Source organism: Labeo rohita, chromosome 24, assembly GCF_022985175.1.
Source record: "Labeo rohita strain BAU-BD-2019 chromosome 24, IGBB_LRoh.1.0, whole genome shotgun sequence".
NCBI classification, from domain to species: domain Eukaryota; kingdom Metazoa; phylum Chordata; class Actinopteri; order Cypriniformes; family Cyprinidae; genus Labeo; species Labeo rohita.
This window is the reverse complement of record NC_066892.1, coordinates 21,049,806-21,065,323: the sequence shown is the minus strand read 5'-3', so window position 1 is coordinate 21,065,323 and position 15,518 is coordinate 21,049,806. Positions and strand designations below refer to the sequence as shown.

Here is a 15,518-nt window from a genome sequence, read left to right as displayed (position 1 = left end):
CAGCCTTGGTGAGCATAACAGACTTCTTTCAATAACATTAAACATAGTATCCTGATTATTCCAAACTCTTTACCGTACATGTTAGAGGTGTGCACAAATAGTCGAACATTCGAATATTCGGTCTGTAATTATTATTCGAAAAATAAAAACACTATTCGACTTTAACTATTGAGTTGATTTGCTGGCCGTAAATGCGGGGAATCCATGATAAATCCTAAGCAGTTATAACTAAATGCACTGGGTGGCACTGTGGAGCGTGTTAACCAGTTGATAGATCTCAGAATGTCGTCATCTGCCTCGCGAAATTTGGAATTATGTTGATTAAAATGATCTGACAAAATGTAATTGCTTCTTATCAAATTAATTAGTGAAACGTATTTATCATAATATCACCACCACAACGAGAAGTCATCTGGAATCCAAACACAGTCGACTGAGGAAAGACAGCTGTACATCACTACATTCACGACTGCAGGTAAGCGCTGCTGAACCCGAGTGGGCCGAGAACAGAGCAAATCTGATAGTGAAATGATCTTGAAGTTTCCTCGAAGGAGAGTAGTTTAACACAAAGCGCTTAAAACGTTATCAAACTGAGGAACAATAACTTTAACCGGAGCATGTGGATATTATTGTTGTTCTCAGCATTAACATGTGAAACAATGTAAACACAGGCCGACTTGAGTGCATGTACGTTCTGTACTGTAATTGGCACGGTCTGGATTGGATTTTTCCGTTTGCTCTGCTTAAGCTTGTGTTTGTTATTGTATTTTGTTGTTTACACAGTAAAACTTTTTCTTGTTCATTTGTAAAGCTGAAGCACTCTGAAACAATGTCAGCACTTTAGTTTGGCTGTTTGCATGCCCAGAGATTTCCCATGAGGCTTTGTTTCTGTCGGAACTCATTGTTGTGGGGTTAGATGGTTGGAGGGCAAAGGTTATGGATCTTGAGATTGCTCAGTGTTGTAACTGTTTTGAGCATTGTTGGACTTGACTCACTTTGCCATTGATTTTTATTTATTTAATTTTTTTTGGTGAGTCAACATCATATCATAAACCCTTAAAGGGGGTGTATGGCATGTTGTTTGTATGAAAATCTAAATAAATATGTCCAGTTTCTTATAAGGGCTTTGTGAGCTAGCTGGCAGTGAAGAATATAATCTGTCAAAAAATTTTATCAGCCCTTTTTCCACTCTTTGTTTGTATATCAGTATATTTATTTTGTATGTGTCTGATTATTCTTGCATGTAGAGAATGTGTTTTGTTGCGTAAATTAGCCCACTAGCACAGCACTTCAATTTAGCAGTGTTCATTCATGCTCAGCTCCATTTCAGACAGATTTGTTCCTGATGTGATTATTGACAAAATGTATGATAAAAATAATAAATACTGATAATGATAATGATAAAAAATATTGTGATTATTGACACAATTTTTTTTTTTTTATTATTTTTCTACTTCTGAACGTGTTCTACTTTTAAACGTTAAATAGAAATATTAAAAAAAAACAAAACATAAAACTAATAACCATGACAAAAACAGATAATTAATTGTACTGTAATTGGCACAGTCTTGATTGGATATTTCCGTTTGCTATGCTTGAGTTTGTGCTTTTTTTGTTTTGTTTTGTTTTTGTTGTTTTTAACAAAAATAAAACCTTGAGATATTTAACGTAACGTTGTTGTAGAACATTGTGTATAACAGCTAATCATAAGCTTGTTCAGAAATCGTGACAAAAACGTGATAACTACAAATAAAGTTTTTCTCATTAAAATAAACAAATATTTGAATATACTTTTTTTTTTTTTTATGAGCCCAAATGTTTGAATGCAATAGTACATGTAGTGTACATGCTGCCATCTGTTGTGAATTTAGCTCAAAGGGAAATGTATATAAATAATTACAATTAATTATGATTAATTACAATTATTTATATCGGCTGCCAGTAGTAACTGTAGCAGAATTCATTTTCCATCAACTAATCTGTTCGCCCAGCGAACATTCAGTAAAATTGTAAAATCAACTCTAAGAAATGATATTTTCTTGGCCACAGAAAATAACTTTCTTAAAGTACCATTGCATTAGAGCATGTAGCTCGAATCGGAATCGTAAAGGGACATTAATTTGCAAGGCAGAATCAGAATCAAAACTCATGTAATTTGTGCACAAGAGCTTTATTAACGAAGGACTAACACATAGCTAATCTAAACAAACCAACATAAACTCACTCATACATGGGGGAAGGGTCAGTGAAAAGCAGTTAGAGAGAGACAAGGAAATGAAGCTATGAAAAGAGTCAGTTAACCACCTGAGCAAAACCATCAGTGCTGTCTACAGCTTATACTAAACCTCTGTTCGTTTAGTTAAATGTACGATACTTGCATTGCCTTGGTCGTTGAACAAGTGTCCGAATGCAGTCTCTGGTGAAAGATGGTTTGGAGCAGTGGTGGGTTTGGAAGTGCAATCACGTTCTTCCGGGTCTGAAGAGTGATGAATTCCAAAGATGTTCTGACTCAGTGGCGACTGGGAGTTTCTTCCCATGTGAAAGGTGAAGAAGAACCAAGAGCTGAGAGGGACCCAGCTGAAGTCCTGTGATCTTTGTGGAATGGAAAGACAAGGCCGCAAGGCCTGGCGCGTGCTTAGGGAAGTCCTGAAGAGTTCTAGCTCATCTTCTTAGGTTCTCCAAGAACCACTGACTGACTGAGGCGAGTCATGAAGATGAATTCCAGGGTTGAGTGGAACTGTCTGGCTCTTTGTGGTCGAGAGCCACAGCTCTGTATGTTGGGCCTGTCGGGCCCGCCGGGCACGCCCTGTGCCGGCTCAGGCTCCCCGTGGGTTTTCCACACGGGCAGCAATCGGGAGATGTTGCAGACGAAGAAGAGAGTGAAGAGAGAAAAAAAGAGAGAGGGGTCGATGCCTTTAAACTCTCTGGAGGCTGTGCCTCCAGGAGGTCCATGAACCAATGGTAACTTTCACCTTTGGAGAGAAAGTTTACGACTCTTTGTCTGTGAGCATGGTGTTTTGCATATGTAATTCGATTGGGTGTTAATGCAAAAACTACTAGGGTTTCTTAAAACACTAATATGTTGCATAGGTATCAACATCTAAGATCATCAAAATACGAATTAAAAGAGTCCAAACATGACATAGGTAAGTTATACTACACTAGAGATCTATCGTAACACATGCATAAAATAGTAGAAAGACAAATACAAAAACAACAGACAAAAATTAAAATACACTGCAGTAATACTGTACACAATGACCTGGGCTATGCATGATAGGAAGGTCAAGGATAGGTTTGTCTGTGAATGAATAGGAAAGAGTCCATTTCTATAGGCATTGTGTCTTTCCTATAGGGAAAGGTAGTGTGCTCCGTTTGCATTCCTTGAAGCAATAAAACCTGTGATATCAGATCGTTGTCCTGGCAACTGAGCCCTTTTGGGGTGTTAGTTGCTTTGGGGGGTTGTTTCCAAAAATCCAGGATATAGCTAGGCTGTTGGTTTTGAAGATTATTTGTTAAATGTAACAAATAACTGTATGTCTGATTGGTCCAGATGCTACACATCATTTATTTTCATTTGATACGAACATTATTTTGGTCAAATAACATTGTGTGTCATTTTTCTCTCTTTACATATGTACATTTTTTTCAAATCAGTCATTTCTGACTTTCCTGTCATACCTCTCTGCTCCCCCTCTCTTTATATTGGCACGAGCATTTGGCCATCTCTGTTTTTGTCTCTTCAGCAGTACTACCAATGGCATTGTTGGCCTGAGTCCTGTCAGCCTGGCTTTGGTTCTGCTGTGTCAGTCATTTTGCTGCAGAGCAATCTGGTTGTGCTAAAGCTCAGCTCAGCAGGGACAGACACACGATCCACTTAACACGTCTGGGCACACAGCATCGGCTCTAACCGTGCTCAAGTCCACCTCTTGGTTATTGGACAAGCATTTTCACCCCAGATTAAAGCCTATGAACAATAAAACTGAAGCTGATTGTTGGATGACGGTGTTAATCTAGTGAGATAATCAAAAACCACAGTTCACTATATGAGTTAAACAGTGAACAGTCTTTCAAGGTTGCCCGGTGGAAGGAGGTATCCAAAGACTACTACCATTGCTGTGCTGATGACACACAGCTCTACTTTTATTTCAACCAGATGACCCAACTGTAGCTGCAGGGATCTTAGGCTGGCCATAATAAAAGGCCACTCTAAAATGTGCAGTTTTACTGTATTGGGGAGGGTTCAGGGGAGTCCGAAAACCAGTCAGTATCTGGTGTGACCACCATTTGCCTCACGCAGTGCAACACATCTCCTTCGCACAGAGTTGATCAGGTTGTTGATTGTGGCCTGTGGAATGTTGGTCCACTTCTCTTCAGTGGCTGTGCGAAGTTGCTGGATATTGGCAGAAACTGGAACACGCTGTCATATACGCGATCCAGAGCATCCCAGACATGCTCAATGGGCGACATGTCCGGTGAGTATGCTGGCCATGCAAGAACTGGGATGTTTTCAGCTTCCAGGAATTGTGTACAGATCCTTGCAGCATGGGGCCATGCATTATCATGTTGCAACATGTGGTGATGGTCGTGGATGAATGGCAAAACAATGGGCCTCAGGATCTCGTCACGATATCTCTGTGCATTCAAAATGCCATCAATAAAATGCACCTGTGTTTGTTGTCCATAACATATGCCCGTCCATACCATAACCCCACCGCCACCATGGGCCACTTGATTCACAACGTTGACATCAGCAAACCGCTCACCCACACGACGCCATACATGCTGTCTGCCATCTGACCTGTACAGTGAAAACTGGTATTCATCCGTGAAGAGAACACCTCTCCAAAGTGCCAGACGCCATCAAATGTGAGCGTTTGCCCACTCAAGTCGGTTACGACGACAAACTGCAGTCAGGTCGAGATCTCAGTGAGGACAACGAACATGCAGACGAGCTTCCCTGAGACGCTTTCTGACAGTTTGTGCAGAAATTCTTTGGTTATGCAAACTGATTGTTGCAGCAGCTGTCCGGGTGGCTACATAAATACTGAAGCACGTGTGACGCTCGCGGTGATTTTCGGCCTCTGCGTCTCACTATATGACGACGTGAACACATAAATTTAATCTTGCTGTTAGAGTCACTTGATGTGAATTTTACCGTTTTATTTGAGAAAACTAGCATCATATCATACTGTATACAAACAGAAACTAAATGGCAACCCATCAAAATAAAAGTACAGTACAGTTTAACATGTACCATAAATATATGTCTTGTATTACTTTTGTACAGTAAAATGTAGGTCTTTATATATTCCTATTTCTGCCAAATTTAAATAAAACAATTTTGAAATTGAGAATTTTGGGACTTCTTTTTTTACAGAAATAAATGTTTTTGTTATTACACAGAGAGTACAGTACAGAATAAAAAGTACAGTTGGGTATCCCCCCCCCCCAAGCGGTAAACCTAGGGCCTAGGGGAAACACTGGAATTGATTATCTCGGAAAAGAAGTGCTCACTAACACAGATTTAGACAGATTTGTGAACAATATTTGAGAGAAATAGGCCTTTTGTGCACATAGAAAAAGTCTTAGATCTTTGAGTTCAGCTTGTGAAAAATGGGGGCAAAAACAAAAGTGTTTTGCTTACAGATCCAAATAAATACAACAAGCTATATTTAATTGCTATGTGTCCTTTTGAGAAACTACAGTATGAGTGTCTGTGAGCATGATGTATGCGAGACTTCTGACTCTTTTGGAATTCATGAACATGCCTGAATTCAATTAGTCATGTCTCTTATGAGGTCCATAAGTGAGCTCAGTAGAAGGATAATGTATTCCACAAATGCTTTACTCAAATGCTTAGTTTAGGAGTCTCAGATGGTGTTTTAAATGGTTCCTCAGTATTGGCAGCTTGCATACCAAGAACATCTGGTAGGGGTGGGGGATATTACCCAAACTTTTAATTGATATTACCTGTCTCATAAATATTCATTTCACATGCCAGGAAGGATAAATGGGATAAGATTTAAGCAAAAGGTATTATTCATGAAAACAGAGGAGTGCACACATACATTTATCTTTGAAAAAGAACCTTTATTAAAAAAAGACTAAATATAAACATTTTCCTGTCTGTAAATATGCTTTTTACCAAAGCACACTTGTTATATAATCGTCAGTTAAATCCAACACTGCAGAAATTCTTTTGATTTATTCATGTACTTTGCATTTGTGGCTCTGAATATATGAATCTTTGATTGTGCTCTATTATGAATTATGAATCATAAAAGAGAATTAGCCACTTAATACACTTTGTATTTTTGCAGCAGTAAGGCAGAATGAAGTGTACCATGTATGTACTAGGCAGGTAAACAAGACAAAAAAAAAAGACACTTATCCTTCACCAACATGCTTGCTGTTCAAATTAGGGCTGGGCGATAATGGCCAAAAATTGTAATTTAATACATTTAATACATGTCTACATTAATAACATACAATTCGACACAAATATACCCACATTTCTGACACAATACCACTGTGCAGTTAGTGCTACTACAGTAAATCTATGGTAAACAATGGTGATTTTTAAATTAAAAAGCCTTCTGACTGTATCGTTGTACACAGTGTTTCTCCTGTTTGTCAGCACTATTTCATCTGGCTATAAACCGAGTCATTTGTGTTCCTCACTGAATTCAAGCGCTTCACTCTGGCGCTGTTTATTGACCGAGATTCTTCAAGTAAAGGCATCCGCTCTAGTAAGTTTGTGCCGTGTTGCCATTTGAGCTTTGATCCGAGCGGAAAAACAGTCCAAGTGGCGCGCTTTGACTAGCGCACTTTTTGTTCCGCCTATGCCGCATGAACATTATACCAAACATTTATCGAACTCTTGTTATCGTTTATCAAAGAAATTCAAATTGCGTAATAATTATCGTTATCGAATTATCACCCAGCTGTAGTTCAAATGTTCTGGTACTTACTGGTAAAAAAAAATCAAGGAGGAGCTGTTTTTACTGACAGAGGAGAATGCAAATTATTCTTGTTGACAACAACAACAAATAAAAAAAAAAACAGCATTTGCATTAATGGAATTGACACACAATCATTATCCCGTAGAGTCGTAGACTAATGTTCTACAATGCGGTGGCCTGGGTGCTTCCATATTTTTGGCTGGGGTGGGCTACTATTTAACATGTTTTCTGATTATATTGTAGAACAGGATGTGCATCACTACTCAAGTAGTGACCCATTATTACACAAACACCATTTATTACTAAAGATGGACTAGTTAATTGCTACATTACTTAACATGGACTTTAGTTTTAAAGAAAAATGTTTTGCAAACATCATCTTCGTGCCCTTAAACTCGGCCTCAGACTGGACTCTGGATTTTATTTCAAGATCATTCAAGACCACAACTGTGGTGATATCACTAAATTGCTGGTGCATTGTCTGATTTATGTGTTAACATTATTAATATGGTTGGATGTTAATATTCCTGCTTCTTATGCAATCAGAACTTATTTCTATTTTGATTTCTTTTGATACTATTGTACCGGGTCAGAATTTAATAAGGAATTGTGTCAAAATTTCAGAGAGTATATCCCTATACACTACAGAATTCTTCCAGCTGCTTCTGTCCTCTGTCACATCATCACTAAACACCAGTAACCCAGTGCCACTGAAGGCCATGCATGCATGAATTAATTTCAGCCATCCAAAAAAAGCTTCTCCAGAAGTGGTTAGACTGTTTTTTTTTTTTTTGACATGCATACCTCCTGGAGAGTGTTCTTCACTTGGTGGATGTTGTGAAATGGTTTTCTTTACCACTGAGAGGATCATCCAATGATCCACCACTGTTGTCCTCTGTGAATATCCAGGCCTTTTTATGTTGCTGAGCTCACTAGGAGGGATGGGCGATATGGGCTTAAAAATGTATCACGATAATTTCAGGTATTTATTGCGATAACTGTATCAATGACGATAATTCAGGGAATCCTGTTTCTTTAGAGAAAAGTATTATCTTTCCTATTTTTACCCAAAATAGAGTGTTGTGAGCATAACTGAGTACACACGTAATGTAATGACTGTTTAATTCACTTTTGTACTAGAAGCTCCTTACACCAAGACAAATTCCAAGTGCATAAACACTTGGCAATAAAGCTTTTTCTGATTCAGAAGCCGGAGGGCGCCCTTGCTCAGAAACTTCACATATGCGTTATAGCAGAAGTAATAGTACTGACAACGCTCCAGGATTCTACAATCCAATTATTGCTATCTGAATAAAATGCAGATAGAGAAATATTAACTGAGGAAACTTGAAGACAATAAACATGTGATGGCTACAATGTATGGTTTATCTGTGTTCTTCAAGCAATCTTAGGTATTTTTATAAGGGTAAAGAATATTTATAATGCAATGATAATCGACATGGCCTTTATAATGCTATAAAATAGTATGATTTCAGCCTCATTCTGTGATATGAAACCACGGCTGAGCACAAAAGGTTATTTCAAACACTCGACTATGTTATGAAGTTAATTTGGAGAAAAAGCATGTTAATAAATTATTTCTTTGTTGGACAATTGGTTTGTAAACAGGCTCGTACACATGCAAAACTGCATCGCACACGTGCTACTAGTACATTTAACGTTATTCAAGGCTCAGACTGATTTTTGTCACACTGCACAGTTCTGACCAAAACAGTTCCAGATTGAAGCTCCTCATTTAGCGGTACAACGTTACTAGTTTCATGTCCATGTTCAGCATGTCACTCTGTAATGTCGCACGCAGAAATATGTCAACAACAAGACTTTATCATTATTATCACGGGAAGACAAATTTTTTGTCGTGGGGAAAAATTGTACCGGTATATCGCAAACGATAAGATATTGCCCATCCCTACTCACCAGTGTGTTCTTTTTTTTTTTTTTTTTTTTTTTTTCTCATTATGTACCAAACTGCCACCAACACCAGCATAAGGCTAAAAGCAGCCTAATGTTTCCAATATGACTTAATTTGTGTTTAACTTGATAACAATTTAATAGAAACATTGTAAGTTACTAATGCTTACCTTTCCTTAGTTATTCTACAATCAGCTACAGAAAGCGAGCAAAGAACCTTTAGCCTGCGCTATCAAAGAACATCATTACTGACTAGCCTAGCCTAGCGCGAGTTTATGCACTTTAAAAAGCACTCCCGGTACCATAAGTGAATACAATAGTTACATCACTGTATGATGAATTCATTTCTTACCCCTTATTTACACTGCACACGTCTGCCGTTCCCCCCAAAACGAATTGACCCCCTTTTCCATCTTCTCCCCTCCTTGCTGAACGAGATCGATTTCAAAAGTGAGAGTAAAACAGAAGTTCTCTGCACTGTATCGCTAAACTTAGGTGCCTAGGCTATTTTTGACGTATAATAATAATAATCGTCTTGCTATCGTCAGAGTCATCAGCAACAGGCGATATCTTGATGCATGATACTATCGTCTATCGGCACAACCCTAATCATTAGGGATGGGACGATAAATCGTTGCAACGTGAATCAAGAAATGATTCAGCATCGATTCGAAATTTTCTGAACACATCGCGATTGTTTCTCAAATCGATTCTGAGCTTAGTTTTGAACAGCAGATGGCACTGCTTGCTTTAGAAACAGCCGTGCTCTGCTTGTTTCCAAATCCTTACACACACTTGAACCTAAAATAATCATTTATACATTTGAAAAGGTTGAAACGAATTACAAGGGTGTTCACACTGGGCTGTGTGTTTTTTGTTTTTTTTTTGTTTTGTTTTTTTTTGTGATAACCAACTATACTTACATTGTCTTTTACTTTAGTTTATTTTGTAACACAGCTGTGGGTGGTGACTGCTTTTCTTTTTTCCTGTTCAGCCCTATCACTAGCTTGAAGTCCAAGAAATAAGTCCTAGACCTAAAAATACAAACCACCTTTGGTCTGAAAATTTCCCTTTGGTTTTCTGTCTTTCCATCTTTGGATGCAGACAAGAATAAAACAAGAGACAGTGTAGAGGCTGTGTAACATCTGGGTTCATTATCTCATCCAATCAGAGTGTGTTTGACTGAGGGCTGAGCTGTGACAGAGTCTGAAAGACCCCTATTTATGTAAAATGCTTCCTTTTTCCTTCAGTTTTGTGAAAATCAGTAAAACATTATATGTGGAACAAGTAGAAGCAGTTAAGCTGGATAAGTGAGTCATTTTTGTGATGCTGAAATGCTCTTTTCCTTTAAGCATTCCTCATGAAGTATTGAAAGGGGATGGAGAAATTTCTAAGTCCCATATTTCATTTAACAGTTGCACACTGTATTTCAGCACAACATCTTGTTTTGTATACACAAAATAACCACAGTTCACCTTAACTAGAAGCTATACAGACTGGCAAGTAAATTATTTTCTTTTCACACTGACATGCCCCTTTTATGCAAATTAGGTTCATTAAAGGATGTGCCAGATTTACAAACATCAGATATATTTGTCTGACGTAAGTAATGTATGTATGCGCTATTACTGCCTATGGAAAGCTGGTGGTAAACATAACTTGCTTTAATGTTTGTGTACATTTGGGATCATGACAGAAATAATTAATCAAATTGTGTTCCGTGCTAAATGTGTTGTCGTTTACACATTACCTGATTTATATAATTCTTTTAGTAAATCAGGTGCTAAAACAACACAGATACAACACATAGCACAGTTTTTTTTTTATGCTTTTCACCTGTAAATGTGAGCTGACGTGTATGTGGAAGAACCTCTATTGTTCTCCATTGTTGACTTACTGGCACATGTCCACTTTTTATTAGACAAAAACAACCATTGGAAGAACATCCTGTTTGTGTTTCAAAGCTATTGAGTTATAACAGTAATGGGCATCTCTGCACCCATCTCTTGTTTTGTGCTGAAGTAGTCTCTGGTTAAGAGTTTGATTAATGTGGAAATGAAAGATGAACTGATGCTGTGTGGTACTCTGTCGTTCTCTGCATGGAGAGAAGTGTAAAGTTTTTAATCTCTTTATTTTCAGCAGCCATTACTCCGGTCTTCAGTGTCATTAAGAAATCATTCTGATATGCTGATTTGGTGCTTTGAGAACATTTATTCTTATTATCAATGCTAAAAACTGATACACTTTAATGATTAGAAAATTCAAAAGAACAAACATATTTGAAATAGAAATCTCATACATTTATACATGTTTTAATGTAATTAAAAAAATACAGTGGGTACGGAAAGTATTTAGACCCCCTTAAATTTTTCACTCTTTGTTATATTGCAGCCATTTGCTAAAATCATTTAAGTTCATTTTTTTTCCTCATTAATGTACACACAGCACCCCATATTGACAGAAAAACACAGAATTGTTGACATTTTTGCAGATTTATTAAAAAAGAAAAACTGAAATATCGCATGGTCCTAAGTATTCAGACCCTTTGCTGTGACACTCATATATTTAACTCGGGTGCTGTCCATTTCTTCTGATCATCCTTGAGATGGTTCTACACCTTCATTTGAGTCCAGCTGTGTTTGATTATACTGATTGGACTTGATTAGGAAAGCCACACACCTGTCTATATAAGACCTTACAGCTCACAGTGCATGTCAGAGCAAATGAGAATCATGAGGTCAAAGGAACTGCCTGAAGAGCTCAGAGACAGAATTGTGGCAAGGCACAGATCTGGCCAAGGTTACAAAAAAATTTCTGCTGCACTTAAGGTTCCTAAGAGCACAGTGGCCTCCAAAATCCTTAAATGGAAGACGTTCGGGACGACCAGAACCCTTCCTAGAGCTGGCCGTCTGGCCAAACTGAGCTATCGGGGGAGAAGAGCCTTGGTGAGAGAGGTAAAGAAGAACCCAAAGATCACTGTGGCTGAGCTCCAGAGATGCAGTCGGGAGATGGGAGAAAGTTGTAGAAAGTCAACCATCACTGCGGCCCTCCACCAGTCGGGGCTTTATGGCAGAGTGGCCCGACGGAAGCCTCTCCTCATGGAGTTTGCTAAAAAACACCTGAAGGACTCCAAGATGGTGAGAAATAAGATTCTCTGGTTTGATGAGACCAAGATAGAGCTTTTTGGCCTTAATTCTAAGCGGTATGTGTGGAGAAAACCAGGCACTGCTCATCACCTGTCCAATACAGTCCCAACAGTGAAGCATGGTGGTGGCAGCATCATACTGTGGGGGTGTTTTTCAGCTGCAGGGACAGAACAACTGGTTGCAATCGAGGGAAAGATGAATGCGGCCAAGTACAGGGATATCCTGGACTAAAACCTTCTCCAGAGTGCTCAGGACCTCAGACTGGGCTGAAGGTTTACCTTCCAACAAGACAATGAACCTAAGCACACAGCTAAAATAACAAAGGAGTGGCTTCACAACAACTCCGTGACTGTTCTTGAATGGCCCAGCCAGAGCCCTGACTTAAACCCAATTGAGCATCTCTGAAGAGACCTAAAAATGGCTGTCCACCAACGTTTACCATCCAACCTGACAGAACTGGAGAGGATCTGCAAGGAGGAATGGCAGAGGATCCCCAAATCCAGGTGTGAAAAACTTGTTGCATCTTTCCCAAAAAGACTCATGGCTGTATTAGATCAAAAGGGTGCTTCTACTAAATACTGAGCAAAGGGTCTGAATACTTAGGATCATGTGATATTTCAGTTTTTCTTTTTTAATAAATCTGCAAAAATGTCAACAGTTCTGTGTTTTTCTGTCAATATGGGGTGCTGTGTGTACATTAATGAGGAAAAAAAATGAACTTAAATGATTTTAGCAAATGGCTGCAATATAACAAAGAGTGAAACATTTAAGGGGGTCTGAATACTTTCCGTACCCACTGTATATATATTTTATTTTAGATTTTATTTTATTTTTACTTGTTAACAGACCCATAGCAATCCCTTAAAGGGACAGTTCACCCAAAAATGAAATTCAATTTTAATTTAAATTTTAATTAATTACTCAGCCTCATGTCATTCCAAACCCATAATACATGTTTGTCTATATAACACTCATGCACATGGAAGAAAATGGACAGTGCTGTCCTTCAGATCACATAATTCATTGGAGAATTAATAGAAATTATATTAAGAACATGTAAAAATAACCATCTGTTCTCAGATACAATGACAACAAGAACGCATCCTTGTCTATCTTGGAATACTCTTCTTCTGTGTTTGTTTACACTGGTTTTCGAAACAGCGTCACCACTCTATCCTTTTTGTGCAACAGCAGTTGCTGTGGCCATGTGATGTAATGCTCAAATCTTATTGGATGGGCTGTGCTGAAAAGATTCGTCGGGCTGGTTGGTAAAAAAAACATTCGCTTTTTTGGCGTGCAAATGTTCGCGGTCTATGTGAATGCACACATAGGAATCTGTTGTTTTATTCCAGTGCATCATCGCATGCGATTATTCATTTCGCTTTTTTCGCGCTCAGTGTGAAAATAAATGAATGAAGTTTTTATTTTAGTTTTTTTCCTTACAAAAAGTATTCTCGTAGCTTCATACAATTATGGTTGAACCAATGATGTCACATGGACTATTTTGTCTATGTTCTTTGGTACCTTTCTGGACCTTGAACGTGGTAGGATCCTTTCTGTCTATGGAGGGTCAGAGAGCTCTTGGATTTCATCAGAAATGTCTTTGTGTTCCGAAGGTGAACAAAGGTTTTACGGGTTTGGAATGACGTGAGGCTAAGTAATTAATAGGGGTGTGTCGAGACACTTATCCTACGAGACGAGACACGAGACTGGGTTCATGAGAACGAGACGAGACAAGATTTTTTTAACCTTCCTTAAGAAATCTTCAATGATGAAATGTATAGGGAAAATAGTCCTTTATTCAACTAAAAAAGACAAAATGCCAAAAAAATGTAGGTGCGTTTTGAACTTTATGAAATTAATGAATGAATGTAATTTACTAGGCGTTCTGACAAACTGTTCGTTGCTTAAGCCTTTTAAAAACATATATTCATTTAAACAAAATAATAAGAAGAAGCATTTCCTATTTAATACTGTACAGCCGCTTTGTCACAATTCTGTATTGTTAAAAGCGGTATATAAATAAAGGTGATTTGACTTGACTTGACTAAATCATTATCATTCAGGAATAAGATCACGTGGGTGTTTGAATCGAGATCTCAATATTTTAAGGATTAATCGTGCAGCTCTAATGTAAACACTACAAAATATTTAGCAAGGATATCATCACGTGCCACGAGATTTCCTCACATCCCTAGTAATTAATAACAAAACGTTCATTTTTGTGTAAACTACTGTATCCCTTTAAAGCTGTGAGGTTCCTGAACCCCAATCTGAAAACCTTGTTTGTGCACACTGAGCCATGATGCAGGGTTGAGTCTTGTTAACTTGTAGTCTCTCATAAAATTAATCTGAGATTTTCTCATAATATGCTGAGCTAAACTGATCAATTTCAACTACAAAGTTACCTTTATATTGAATACACACTCATTACATGCTCTCGCGTCATGTGCATACTTACTTACTTGCATTCTAACCAGGCCTTTAATCAGAGAGGCAGCAGTGAAATAAAATTAATTTAATGCGTGTGAGAGTTTGAGAGAGTCAATTTGATTGACCTAATTTCTTCATAATGGATATATGTACATTAGTAGCTTCTGAATATTTAACTGGCTGAGGTTCAAACTAACTGACATTCCAGAAGCTGTAATGCAGAGTTTTGCATATTTTACTGTAATGTCAGAGGCATCTAAAGTGAAGCTATATGGGATTAGTGTATATGTATGTATATATGTATGTATGTGTGTGTGTGTGTGTGTGTGTGTGAGAGAGAGAGAGAGAGAGAGAGAGAGAGAGAGAGAGAAGGAAAGTTAAAAGCAGACAGAACGACACAAAAGGAGAGAGAGGTGCACAGTTAAAATATGGAAGAGTTGTGTAATTTGCTGTGTCATGTCGTGCTTTCGCCTGATTTCACTGAGTGATCATGGGAAATGAGCTGGAAGGGATATGTCTGTTTCCCTCTAACATAAGTTATACTCTTACTTTTGGTTTGTCTTTTCCCACCTGTTTTTATGATGTCCTTGCCTCAAAAACATTAAGACAGCCTTAAGCCGCTCTTTCCACTATCTCTGACGAGCGACAGGTGACAGACCGGCAGTCATTCATTTCCAATGGAGAGTAGTGCGAGGGCTTTGAGCTGTGGATGCGTTAAAATATTTGAACTTCTTCGATTAGACCGTATGCAAACGCTCGACCGGATGTGATGTATTCTATTAAAAACTATGAGCGTAAGGTTAGAATTACCAATATTTTGTTCAATTTAACACTATTCTTTAAACACAATTTCTGTAAAATGGTGCTTTAGAATAATTATGGCAGATACAATTTTTTTAATAATTATTAAATCATTATTTATATAATACATTGATTAGCCCCATAAAACTACTCTGTTTTTATTTGGGGGTCATTTGTTTTGTGACAAAACATTCATACACTGATTATATTCATTCAAATCATTACTTTTACCAAGTTGAAT

The 15,518-nt window shown here is 38.0% G+C and overlaps 1 protein-coding gene across 4 annotated transcripts in view; it reads left to right on the top strand.

Moving 5' to 3' along the window:
* Positions 1-15,518, top strand: part of myripb (myosin VIIA and Rab interacting protein b) — a 188,520-nt gene that overhangs the window by 17,108 nt on the left and 155,894 nt on the right. Inside the window, exon 1 of one of the 4 annotated variants that reach the window (XM_051098063.1) lies at positions 289-475. The exons of the other annotated variants lie outside the window; for them this stretch is intronic. The gene's annotated coding sequence lies outside the window, so the exon portion shown is untranslated. Of the gene's footprint in view, positions 1-288; positions 476-15,518 lie in introns of those variants that run through there. 4 annotated transcript variants of the gene reach the window in all.